The sequence below is a fragment of the Marmota flaviventris genome, chromosome 6 (genome assembly GCF_047511675.1).
Source record: "Marmota flaviventris isolate mMarFla1 chromosome 6, mMarFla1.hap1, whole genome shotgun sequence".
In the NCBI taxonomy this organism is placed as follows: Eukaryota; Metazoa; Chordata; class Mammalia; order Rodentia; family Sciuridae; genus Marmota; species Marmota flaviventris.
Window position 1 is genome coordinate 137441133 of NC_092503.1, and position 12034 is coordinate 137453166.

Below are 12034 nucleotides of genomic sequence, written 5' to 3' on the forward strand. Positions count from 1 at the left end.
CAGCTTTTGCTGTAATCAATTAATCCCCTGAACCCCGAGTTCAGGGAGTTTCAGAGTTTTATACCCAGCATGTTATACCAGGAGGAGCTAAGAAGTTCACAGTCTGCAGAAGTTCACATAAAAGCAGCTTTTTCTTTCACTGTTTTTGGCAAGTTAACCCTTCAAGGACAACACCTGAGAAGGGGAGAGCTTCTTCTCCTCTTTCTTTCCTCCCCCTGCCAGCTGTTACCATGCAGCCTAGTTTGTAACTTATCTTAAAAATGTAAACATCTCTGTGAAGCCCAGCTCAAGGCCAGAGTCCTTGTTTGCACATTTCTACAAACTACTAAACTGGATATGTTTGTGAAAAACTAATAAAGGGTGTCCAGCACCTGGAGTTCTGGTATCTTCCCGGCCAGTGGCCAAGTAAAACAGAGTGACATGAAAATAGGAAATTTATCTACATTGAACTCTTTTGCAGAGACTCTTTTGCTGACAGTCCTAAAAATCAGTCATGGTAAAGATTTTTGAAGAAGCCCAGTTAAAACATTTCTGTGGGGCTGGGGATGTGGCTCAAGCGGTAGCGCGCTCGCCTGGCATGTGTGCGGCCCGGGTTCGATCCTCAGCACCACATACAAACAAAGATGTTGTGCCAGCCAAAAACTAGAAAATAAATATTAAAAAAAAATTCTCTCTCTCTCTCTCTCTCTCTTAAAAAAAATTCTGTGGAGAAAGGTTCAATCCTCAGCATCACAAAAATAAAAATATAAAATGTTTTTTTTCCACTTTCTCCCCCACTAATTAGTACTAGTCCAGCACTCTCATAGAGAACACAGGTGTCCTATATCTGAGCAGCTGACCTCTTTTCCAACTTCTGGTGCTTGGGCTGTGATGTATAAGCAGTCCTACTCTTCTCTGGCAATGTGACAGAAACAGAGACTGAATCAAAATGGCTCAGGACCTCAGCAGTGTCTATCATGGGGTGCAGAGGCAGGGACCACCTCTAGCAAGTTGATTTAGTAGTTCATGTCATCCAAGGTCCACACCCTTCCCCCATCCATCTTTGTACCAGCTTCAAGCAATTGGAAATACTTCATGTTGACATGTTGTCCCAAGAAAGAGAACAGACCAAATGTCTCTTCCTCTGAAGCAGGGAGCTTGTCCTAGAAGCTTGTCCATCAGCAGCTACCTGTCTTTTGTCAAATTAATGAAAATTAGTTTTCCTGAGTGCCTGAATTAGGGTGAGGCAAAACATTTAATAGGCACACTTTTTTAGGTGCTAACCCTCCATTTATGTGACCTCGATAATGAGGACTTCCATAAATTTTGCACCCTACATGCCATACCATTTTTTTAATAACACCTTTATTCCTTGGCACATGTTTATAATCCCAAGATCCCAGGAGCTGGGGGTGGGGGGCAAAGATAGGAGGATCTATATTTCAAAGCCAGCTTCAGCAATTTAGCAAGACCCTGTCTCAATAAAAATAAAAAATAAAACTCTGGGGATGTGGCTCAGTGGTTAAATGTCCCTGACTTTAATCTCTGTTTACAAAAATAAATAAATGAATAAACAAGAAAATAATCAGACAAATAATGCTTGCTAAAAGATGAATATGCATAACATAATATTGATAAGAGAAGGGATCTGAGACATTCTAAATTCAGTTACCAGCAAGATGAAGGAAAGAAAAGATAAGAGTTTAACTGATAGATTAAAGCTAAACCAACAAAGAAAAAAATAACTGCAGCATATTTCTTTCCCGTATTTTTAAGATCAGCCATCCAGACAAAATTTTATTCTGCTTATAGACTCAACCAACCAAGAAGCTACAGAAACATGTCTCTAATGACTCTCTTCCTATCCCAGGTCATATCCCTCTTCTCTCTATCCATTGTAGATTTAATGAAAGTAATCTGCACCTCCTACTCCCAGGATTTTTATGACAAAATATCCTTAGATCTAGTGGACATTTTTCCAGCTGCTACCTGGTAATGCTGCTAGTGACAGGGAATTTGCCCTAGGACCAGGCTAGCAACATGCACAGCTTGATAAACCCATGTATTTCGGAGATCTCTCCATCTCAAAATTATGGTTTAACAATATTCACCCCTTTAAATCCTACAATTCAAGATATTCACAAGCTGTACAACTGTCACCACTGTCTTAGTCCACAACATTTACATCACTTCAAAACAAATGGGATACTCATTTATAATTATTCTCCAGTCCCTCCTCCCTCTCCCCCCCAAGCTCTGGCAACCACAAATTCATTTTTTTCTCTGTATTTGCCTATTGAGAGCATTTCACATAAGGAATCATACAGTATGAGGTATTTTGTTACTGCCTTCTTTTACTAACCTGATGTTTCCAAGGTTCATCCTTGTTGGTTCAAGGTATGGGCATTTATCTCTTTTTGTGCTAGAAAAAATACTCATAATAATATTGGGTGCATATATGTTCATTTTTAAATTTCATCAATTGGTAGGCAGTTGGCTTGTTTTCATAATCTATCTGTTTGGATAATGCTGCTGTAAATATTTGTGTACAGTTTTTGTGTAAATATGTTTTCTTGGATTTAACTTGAATATAGACCTAAGTGTGAAATTTCTTGTTTATAAGATAACTCTGCATTTAACTTTAGGTGGAACTACCAAACTAATTTGCAAAGTTACTGCACAAATTTAAATGCCCACTAGCAATGAGAGTTTTAGTTTCTCCATGTCTATTGACTGATTGTTGCTATTCTAGTGGGCATGGTGAGATGTTTCACTAAAGCTTTCACAATTGTATTTCACTGATGCGTCATGATGTCGAGATTCTTCTCATGTTCTTATTGGCCTGTTATCTATCTTTCTCAAAGAAATGCCTGTTCAAATGTTTTTGCCTAGTTTTAAGTTGGGTTACTATTTCTTTTACTATTGAGTTTTTTAACATCAAATTTTTTACAACATGATTTCTGGTTACTTACTCATCTCTATGTTGAGTTCTTAATTTTACCAAGGTTAAAATACTTATCCACTGTGTAACATGTCAGGTGACTGCACCATCTCTGTGAGACAGATTGATGGACCCAACTTCCTCCAACTCATGAACTTGGGATGTCCCTCCTAGAGTCTGTGTCTCTTTTCCTACCATCTTTACATGTTAAAGGGACTGCCTCTTTTGTGTTTCCTATTTAAGCTCCTTTGATTGGACTTGATATAACTAGACTTGATATAAGTTGATATAACTGCAAACTCTTACTCAGGATTGAGCAGTTCTGCAGACTGAAAACACCCTCCTTTTGAGTTTGAACCTTATTTGTTTCTTTCTCAGAGAATAACATGTTCCAATCATGACCCCCAAGATTAATGATGACTGATGTTTGATTTAGATGCTTCTGCATCCAATTGTAGTGAGTACCATGGCTTAGTTCAACTTCTGTTGCTAATAACAAAATACCACAGACTGTGTCTATTATGAAAAAACAAGGGGGGCTTTATTTTGGGTTACATTTCTGATCAGAAGTCAAGGGTTCATATCTGGTTATGACCTACTTGCTGACAGAGTCCCAGTGCAATGCAAAATATCACAGAAATAGCCCCAACATATATGATAGATTGATGTTTGGCCAAGGTGCAATTGCAATTCAGGGGAGAAAAAAATGGTCTTTTCATCATATGCAAATACAAAATATACATAATTACAAAAATCTAATAATTATATTTCTTTTTTTAATTTTGCTTAAAATTTATTAATTATTATTAGAAGATATGGAGAAATAACAAAATCATTGTAAATATTGTACATCCAGAAAGCAAATAGCTCATCTTTGAAAGGATACAAATTTCTTTGTTTTGTTTTTTTTATTAGCTACACGTGACATTAAAATGATCTTGGCAATTCATACATTTGAAAGAATAGGGGTATAATTTCTCATTTTTCTGATTGTACAGATTACAGAATCACACTGGTCATACAGTCACCTATATACATACAGCAATCATAATGTCTATTCTATTCTACTGCCCTTCCTATCCCCCCTACCCCTCCCCTCCCCTCCCCTCCCATCATTTCTCTCTATCCAATCTAATGTGACACACTTCTTTATTTTTCTCCTCACAACATCATACATGTATTCTGTTAATGATGAGGGTCTCCTTCCATCTTCCGTGCAACTCCCCTTCTCCCTCCTTTTTCCTCCCACTTCTCTTCCCTATTTAGTGGTGATCTTCTTCTCATGCTCTTCCTCCCTATCCCATTTTGAGTCACTCCCCTTATATCAGAGAAGACATTCAGCATTTGTTTTTTAGGGATTGGCTAACTTCACTTAGCATAATCTGCTCTAATGTCATCCATTTCCCTGAAAATGCCATGATCTTGTTATTTTTTAGTGCTGAGTAATAGTCCATTGGGTATAAATGCCACAGTTTTTTAATCCATTCATCTATTGAAGGGCATCTAGGTTGGTTCCACAGTCTAGCTATTGTGAATTGTGCTGCTATAAATATTGATGTGGCTGTATCCCTGTAGTATGCTCTTTTTAAGTCTTTTGGGTATAGTCCGAGAAGGGGAATAGCTGGGTCAAATGGTAGTTCCATTCCCAGCTTTCCAAGGAATCTCCATACTGCTTTCCAAATTGGCTGCACCAATTTGCAGTCCCATCAGCAATGTATGAGTGCACCTTTTTCCCCCGCATCCTCACCAGCACTTATTGTTGTTTGTCGTCATAATGGCTGCCATTCTTACTGGAGTGAGATGGTATCTTAGAGTAGTTTTAATTTGCATTTCTCTGATTGCTAGAAATGGTGAGCATTTTTTCATGTATTTGTTGATTGATTGTATATCCTCTTCTGAGAAGTGTCTGTTCAGGTCCTTGGCCCATTTGTTGATTGGGTTATTTGGTTTTTTGTTTGTTGTTGTTTAACTTTTTGAGTTCTTTGTATACCCTCAAGATTAGAGCTCTATCTGATGTTTGAGGGGGGTAAAAATTTGTTACCAGAATGTAGGCTTCCTATTCAAATCACATATTATTTCTCTTTCTGAGAAAAAACTTTTTTAGTTTGAATTCATCCCATTTGTTGATTCTTGGTTTTAACTCTTGTGCTATAGGTGTCTTATTAAGGAATTTGGGACCTGCCCCCACGTGATGAAGATCAGGGCCAACTTTATCTTCTATTAGATGCAGAGTCTCTGGTTTGATTCCTAGCTCCTTGATCCATTTTGAGTTGACTTTTGTGCATGGTGAGAGAAAGGGATTCAATTTCATTTTGTTGCATATGGATTTCCAGTTCTCCCAGCACCATTTGTTGAAGCTGCTATCCTTTCTCTATTGCATGTTTTTAGCACCTTTGTCTAACGTAAGGTAGTTGTAATTTTGTGTGTTGGTCTCTGTGTCCTCTATTCTGTACCATTGGTCCACCAGCCTGTTTTGGTGCCAGTACCGTGCTGTTTTTGTTACTATTGCTCTATAGTATAGTTTAAAATCTGGAATCACAATAGCACCAGTTTCACTCTTCCTGCTTAGAATTACTTTAGCTATTCTGGGTCTCTTATTTTTCCAGATGAATTTCATGATTGCTTTTTCTATTTCTGCAAGGAATGTCATTGGGATTTTGATGGGAATTGCATTGAATCTGTAAAGTGCTTTTGGTAATATGGCCATTTTAATAATATTAATTCTACCTTTATCCATGAACAATGTAAATCCTTCCATCTTCTAAGGTCTTCTCCTATTTATTTCTTTAGGGTTCTGTAGTTTTCATTGTATAGATCTTTCACCTCTTTTGTTAGATTGATTCCCAGGTTTTTTTTTTTTTTTGTTTTTTTTTTTGTTTTTTTTTTTTTGAGAATATTGTGAATGGAGTAATTGTCCTCATTTCCATTTCAGAGAATTTGTCACTGATATACAGGAATGCCTTTGATTTATGGGTTTTTATTTTTTATCCTGCCACTTTGCTGAATTCATTTACTAGTTCTAGAAGTTTCTTGGTTAAACTTTTTGGGTCTGCTAGGTATAGGATCATGTCATCAGAAAATAGTGCTAATTTAAGTTCTTCTTTTCCTATATTTATGCCTTTAATTTCTTTTGTCTGTCTAATTGCTCTGGCTAGTGTTTCAAGAACTATGATGAATAGAAGTGGTGAGAGAGGGCATCCCTATCTTGTTCCATAATAATTATATTTCTTTTTTGTGACAATAAAAACACAATGAGAAAACAAAAAGTTCTGATAATTGGAATTCAGTAAAATTATAAAAGAAGGAACCAGAAATCCAAATGCATGCCTCACTTTGGAGCACCTACATTTCTTCTCCTTTTGGGTGTCTATCCTGCTCTATTGTTTGCTTCCTTTGAAAAATATTTTCTACTTGTTTGTCTTATGATGCATCCTGAAATTTCTTTCTGTGGTGTAAGTCAAGAACCTACATGATCTGAGTTGAGGTCCCCTTCCCCCTGCTGGGGAAATCATCAGGGCTTATCTGTGACAGCTGCATGATTTCAGAAAGTATGTGAGTGGAATGATGCAAAGAAGGTTGAAGAAATAGATTTCAAAAGAGGAATGTTTTGAGTGTAATAAATGTGCTTATTATCTTGATGGTGGTGATGGTTTTACTGGAGAATACAATGTTGAAATTCATCAAATTATACATTAATTATGTCAGTTATGCCTTAATAAAATTTTAAGAACATTTTAAAAATTAGAGGAGAAAATGAAATAAAAACTTTCAGTTACAAGCTTTGTGGTTCTGTGGATTTGTTTTTTGCCAATCCACTTGCCTGTCTTCTCTAACTGCTTGGAATGTGTGTCCCCTAAAAGAATGTGGTCTAAGGGGGAACATGGTCTATCTTGGTATATTTTGAGTGAAAGCTGTATTACAAACAGCATTTTAACAGGTTGTAAACTGTGAGTCCAAAATAAGAACCAGGAGAAGAAACTGTGCAGAACAGTTCATAAAAGTAAATCAGGCCACTATTAGTAGTGTAAATGGTAGTGTCTATGGGAGTGAAAAGTGGCACAACATTTTAGAGATCAGCTTGGAAGAAGCTTCAAAATGTACCCAACTTTTATCTCCACAACACCATTTTCAGGAATATTGTTTTAAAAGTACAAAGGATATGAGAAAATATTTAGGATATTCATTACAGTCTACTACCTAACACAAATCATTGTAATCATCCAAGTTGTCTACAAGTAACTAAAATGATGATGGAAAGTAAGGAGGAATAGAGAAGAAAGTGGGAGGAGCCATGAGGAGAGCTAGGAGGTCCACTGCTCTCTTTTGTCCTTCCTGCTGCCTGTGCCAGAGACCTCAAACATGTGCCAACTATTTGTTGAAACAGAATGTATTGCTATTAAGTTCTAGGTGTGCAGAGACATGACTCACCCAAGGGTATCTAAAAGGCATATCAGAAACTGGCACTAATGTGGCATCCAGAAAAAAATCCTGAGAATAAAGGGGATCCAGAGAGCAAATTCCAACAAGTGGCTGAGACATATGAGGAATTTTTCAGATGCTAAAAATGGAACAAGAAAAAAATAAAAAAAATAAAAATGGAACAAGTATCACAAATGTGGCAAAGAAGGACATGGTGGAAATCATTTTCATAGTCCATTTGAATCTGAATTTATATTCCAGAATCCAGATGATGACTTCAGGCAATATTTGGGTGCATGGGACCCATTATCATTACACTCATTTGAAGAACATTTATGGGGGGGGACCAAAAGGGAGCCCTGGAAAGCAGAGGCCAAGTTGTGGCTGGTTTTTCTCTACTTTCAGGGGATTAAAACCATTTGGATGTGGATTTTCTGGATATGATACAGCCTATATTTCATTTGGCTCTCTAGGTCAGGGGGTACCTCATTCATTTGCTTCCATGTCATTTTGAGGCATGGGATGGGCAACTTCTAATTCATATCAACTTCTGCAAAACTAATAAATGACATAAAAATCACCACAAAGAGAATTGTCAAGAGTAGTGAAGAAAGAGTAGAATTTAGAGAAGATGGCCAAAGTTCCCAATGAGCAATAATAAGGAGTAGCTGTTATGCTAGGATAACGTAGTTCAACCCACACATGTAACAGAAATGTGAAACTATCACCATCATTTGAGGATTAACAGGAACTTTTTTTGGAAGATGTTGTTACAGGACACTGGCTTGCTGAGAAGCTGAGGCAGTCTCAGAGTCCCCCTCTTCAAACTTCAACTCTTACAATTGTGCCAGAAAGATTTCAGACATGTCTCTCAGAGTAACAGGTGTGAGTTCATTAGAAGGGACAGAAAAAGGGAAAAGAAGACACTCTGTCTTGTGAAGGGGGGTCCTCTCAGAAAAGAAGGATGGCACTCTTCTCTTGCCCTCCAGTTATACTGTGGGATCTCAAGGAAGTTTATGGAAAGTCCCACCCAGGTCCACCTCTTGAGTTTTCACTGAAAACAGGATGACATCAGATTTTAAAGTCCCCATCATAACAACTCTAAGTCACTTTGGCCCAGATTTTATGATTAGAAGGAATTATCCTTACCTCCCTGAGTTCTGGAATCTGGTCTGTATAAGGATCACAAATGTTCCCCTTTAGGGAACCTTTTTGTTATTTCCTGCCTGTATTTCTCCTACAGATAACAGATAGTATTCTGAGGAATGTAACATAGTCTGATAACTTAGGCCAGGAAGGACTGGAGGCAAATTGATTTTTAAAAAATAAAGCACTTGGCAGTTGGCACAATGAACACAGATAAAAGAATTATTCCCTTAACCTCATATTCCTGCTGCTCACATCTCTCTGTTTCCTAACAATTTCAAACAAACTTGACTTTTTAGGTAATTATACCTAAAGTATTTATAAGCATCTCATCAGAGCCCCTGCTGCTATCCCTGAGAAGCTCCTGAGAATGTGAATATTAATGTGCATAGCCCAGGAAGGGTGGTATGTATCTTTTAATTACAAAAATAATCCAAAACCCATTGATTAAATTTATATTATATATATGTAATGTATATTCCCACATATACACAATGTACAGTGATGCAATACACACCACTGTAAGTAGAGAGCTAGTTTGGAGAGCAGAGACAAAGGTCACAGATCTAAATTCTGCCGGTTGAAGAAGAGTTCAGCAATCCTCTCAACAGGAATGGAGCCATGCTTCTGGGGAGAGAACAGAAGAAAGGGGAGAGTTTTTAGGTCATTGTGTCAGTATCCCTCTTTGCCACCACACACCATGCCAACTGCCTGCTGTGGAGCTGTATTCAAGTCCTCTGAGATCTATGTTCATTCCGTTCATACACAAGGAAGAAAGGAGAGAGAGGAGGCTTCCACTTGCATCTTCCCCTCCAGATCACCTGGGCCTTCACACATACAACATTACAGGGACAGCTTCCCAGACATTAACTCTGTCCCCAGCCTCTCCTAATTCTCTTAAGTAGCAGATCTCATACTTGGCTTGTGGCAAAATCCTTTTGAACTCATAGGAAAAATCAGGAAGCCCCTACTTCAGCATCCTGTGCAATGTTATGCTGGAGCCGCCTCTTCTCAGAGGCCAGAGTTGATTCTTAAACTCTCGGGAGTTGGATGAGCCAGTTGTAAAACTTTTAGCAATCAAACATCAAACATGGTGGGAGCACTTTCACCACAGGAATCAGTCATCATTATCAATCAGGGCTTCCCCTTCACCCAGAAAGCAAGTTGGCTAGCACATTGCACTGATCCACTACCTCCCACCTCGCAAGTTTACTATCACCCTAAAAAAATCTTTCTTTTCCATTGTGGAACAGGTCTTTCTCTTCTCAGCAAAGAGGGATATCTCACATGTACTCTAGACCTTTCATACTCAAAGTGTGGTCCATGGACCAGCAGCATCTGCACTATGTGGAAACTTGTTAGATGAAAAAACTCAGGCTAAACCCCAGACCTACCAAATGAGAATTTGCATTTTCACAAGACCCCAGGAGAATCATGGAAAAGTTTCCTAGGGTTGCCACAACAAAGCAGCACAGACTAGATGCTGGCTTAGATAACAAATTTTTTTCTTTTCAAAGCTCTTGAGGCTGGACATCCAAGATCAAGGTGTTCACAGGGTTCCTTCTAAAGGCTGTGAGGAAGGATCTGTTCCATGGTTCTCCCCTAGGCTTATACCTTCCTGCTGTGTGTTTACATGGTCTTCCCTTTCTATTGGTCTGTGTTCAAATTTTCTCTTCTTAAAAAGACACCAGTTATACTGGATGAGAATCCATCCTGCTGACCTCATTTTAACTTAATTACCTCTCTAAAGACCTTATGGCCAAATACAGTCACTTCCTGAGGTATTGCAAACTAGGACTTCAATATATGAATGCTGGGGGACACAACTAAGCCCAGAGGAATTCATATGTCCATTAATGTTTGGAAAACAGACTTGCTCAACCCCTACCTTCTCTTCCAAGATTCATGTTCATTAATTATTGGGCTCCACACTAGCCTTTTGCTTCAGAATAAAGGATAATGTTCTGATATATTTAGAACTCTTTCATAGGCCTCATCAATATTTGTTCTGACCAACAGTTCCACTGTGAGACACTCTACATACACAGGCTCACTGAAGACAAATGGTATTCAACCATTACTATAGTTTGAGAATTCCCTCTCTGAAATCTGAGATTCTCCAAATTCCAATACTTTTAAAGTATCAACATGGTACCACAAATCTGATGATTCAATGTACATAAATACTGTTTCATTCACGAAATTGATAGAAAATATCATATAAAATTACCTTTAGGCCATGTGCATAAGACATTCATGAAACAATTGATTTTCATTTTCAGACCTGTGTCCCATCCACAAGATACTTCATTGTATACAAGAAAGTATTCTAAAATCAGAAAAATATCTGAAATTCTTAAAACTTCTGAACACAAGAATTTCAGATAAGGAATATTCAACATGTAATAATCCTAAACTGGAAACTCTTCCATTGCTTTTAGATGGATATATTTGAGCTCAGCTGGAAACCACACAGGGACCTATTGCCCAGGGCTCATGATGGCAAGATAAGTGTTGTCACAGGGACACAAAGACATGTGTACACTAGGCAGTTCCATGACCTAGTGTACACATGTCTACATGCTCCACTTTAAATTCAGCTTCAGAATCATCTGTACTATATGTTTCTCCTGAAAACATGAAATTAAAATCAAACTACTAAAAAATGAGCAATTTGCCAACAAGTATATCTCTATCTGTGGTTTGGATATGAAATGTCCCCCAAAGGCCCAGGTGTCTAAGTTTTGCTCCCTAACCTTACAAAATTGGAGTTTTGACAAGTGGTGAAAACTTTTTCTTTCCTTTCCTTTATATTATTTTATTTTTATTTAAAAGCTCTCCCTGTTCCCCAGGTTGGCCTTGAACTTCTAGATGTAAGTGACCATCCTGCCTCAGCCTCCAAAGAGCTAGGACTATGGACTCATGCCACCACACCTAGCTTTAGGTAGTAGAACATTTAAGATGTGAGGCCTGCTGGGAGGAAGTTAGATCACTGGGGTCATGCTCTCTAAGGGGATAGTGGGAATCCACCCCCTTCCTTGCTATTTCCCAGTTAACTATCTCCTTCCCCGTGTATTCCAGCAGAGTGCCTAGTGAGAATCAGAGCGTGGCCTGCTCTCCAGGGACTTCTGGGGTCCTCCACCTCTGCCCTGTGGACACCAGGACCTTGCAGGTCTGCACTGGCTAGCTCAGGACTTGAAGGATCCTGGAGCCTCCTCCACCATCTAGATGACATGAGGGTGGCGATGACTTGAGGCACCCAGAACCCTGCTGACTGCAGGTCTCCTGGCCCAATCCTGCTCTTCCCAGCACAAGCCACTGGTGAGGGCTTGGAACCTTTGGTGGCAGTTGTGGCAAGGCGTGGCGTGGGTGGTTCGGAATTCTCAAAGGGTGGCCAGGGCTTTGAGAAGGCATGTAGACCCTGGAGACCTCTGCCACACACTGGGCAGTAGAGCCGTGAAGACCTGGGCCCTCAGTGATGGCTCCATGCTGGTTCCCAGGGACCGCACCTTGTCAGATAAGGCAAAGGACTTAACAGCCCTAAAAGGT

At 38.9% G+C, this 12034-nt stretch overlaps 1 pseudogene; it reads left to right on the top strand.

The window, feature by feature from the left end:
• The first annotated feature begins 6800 nt into the window (after positions 1–6800).
• Positions 6801–7990, top strand: LOC114102632 (dnaJ homolog subfamily B member 6-like; annotated as a pseudogene).
• Positions 7991–12034: the final 4044 nt, after the last annotated feature.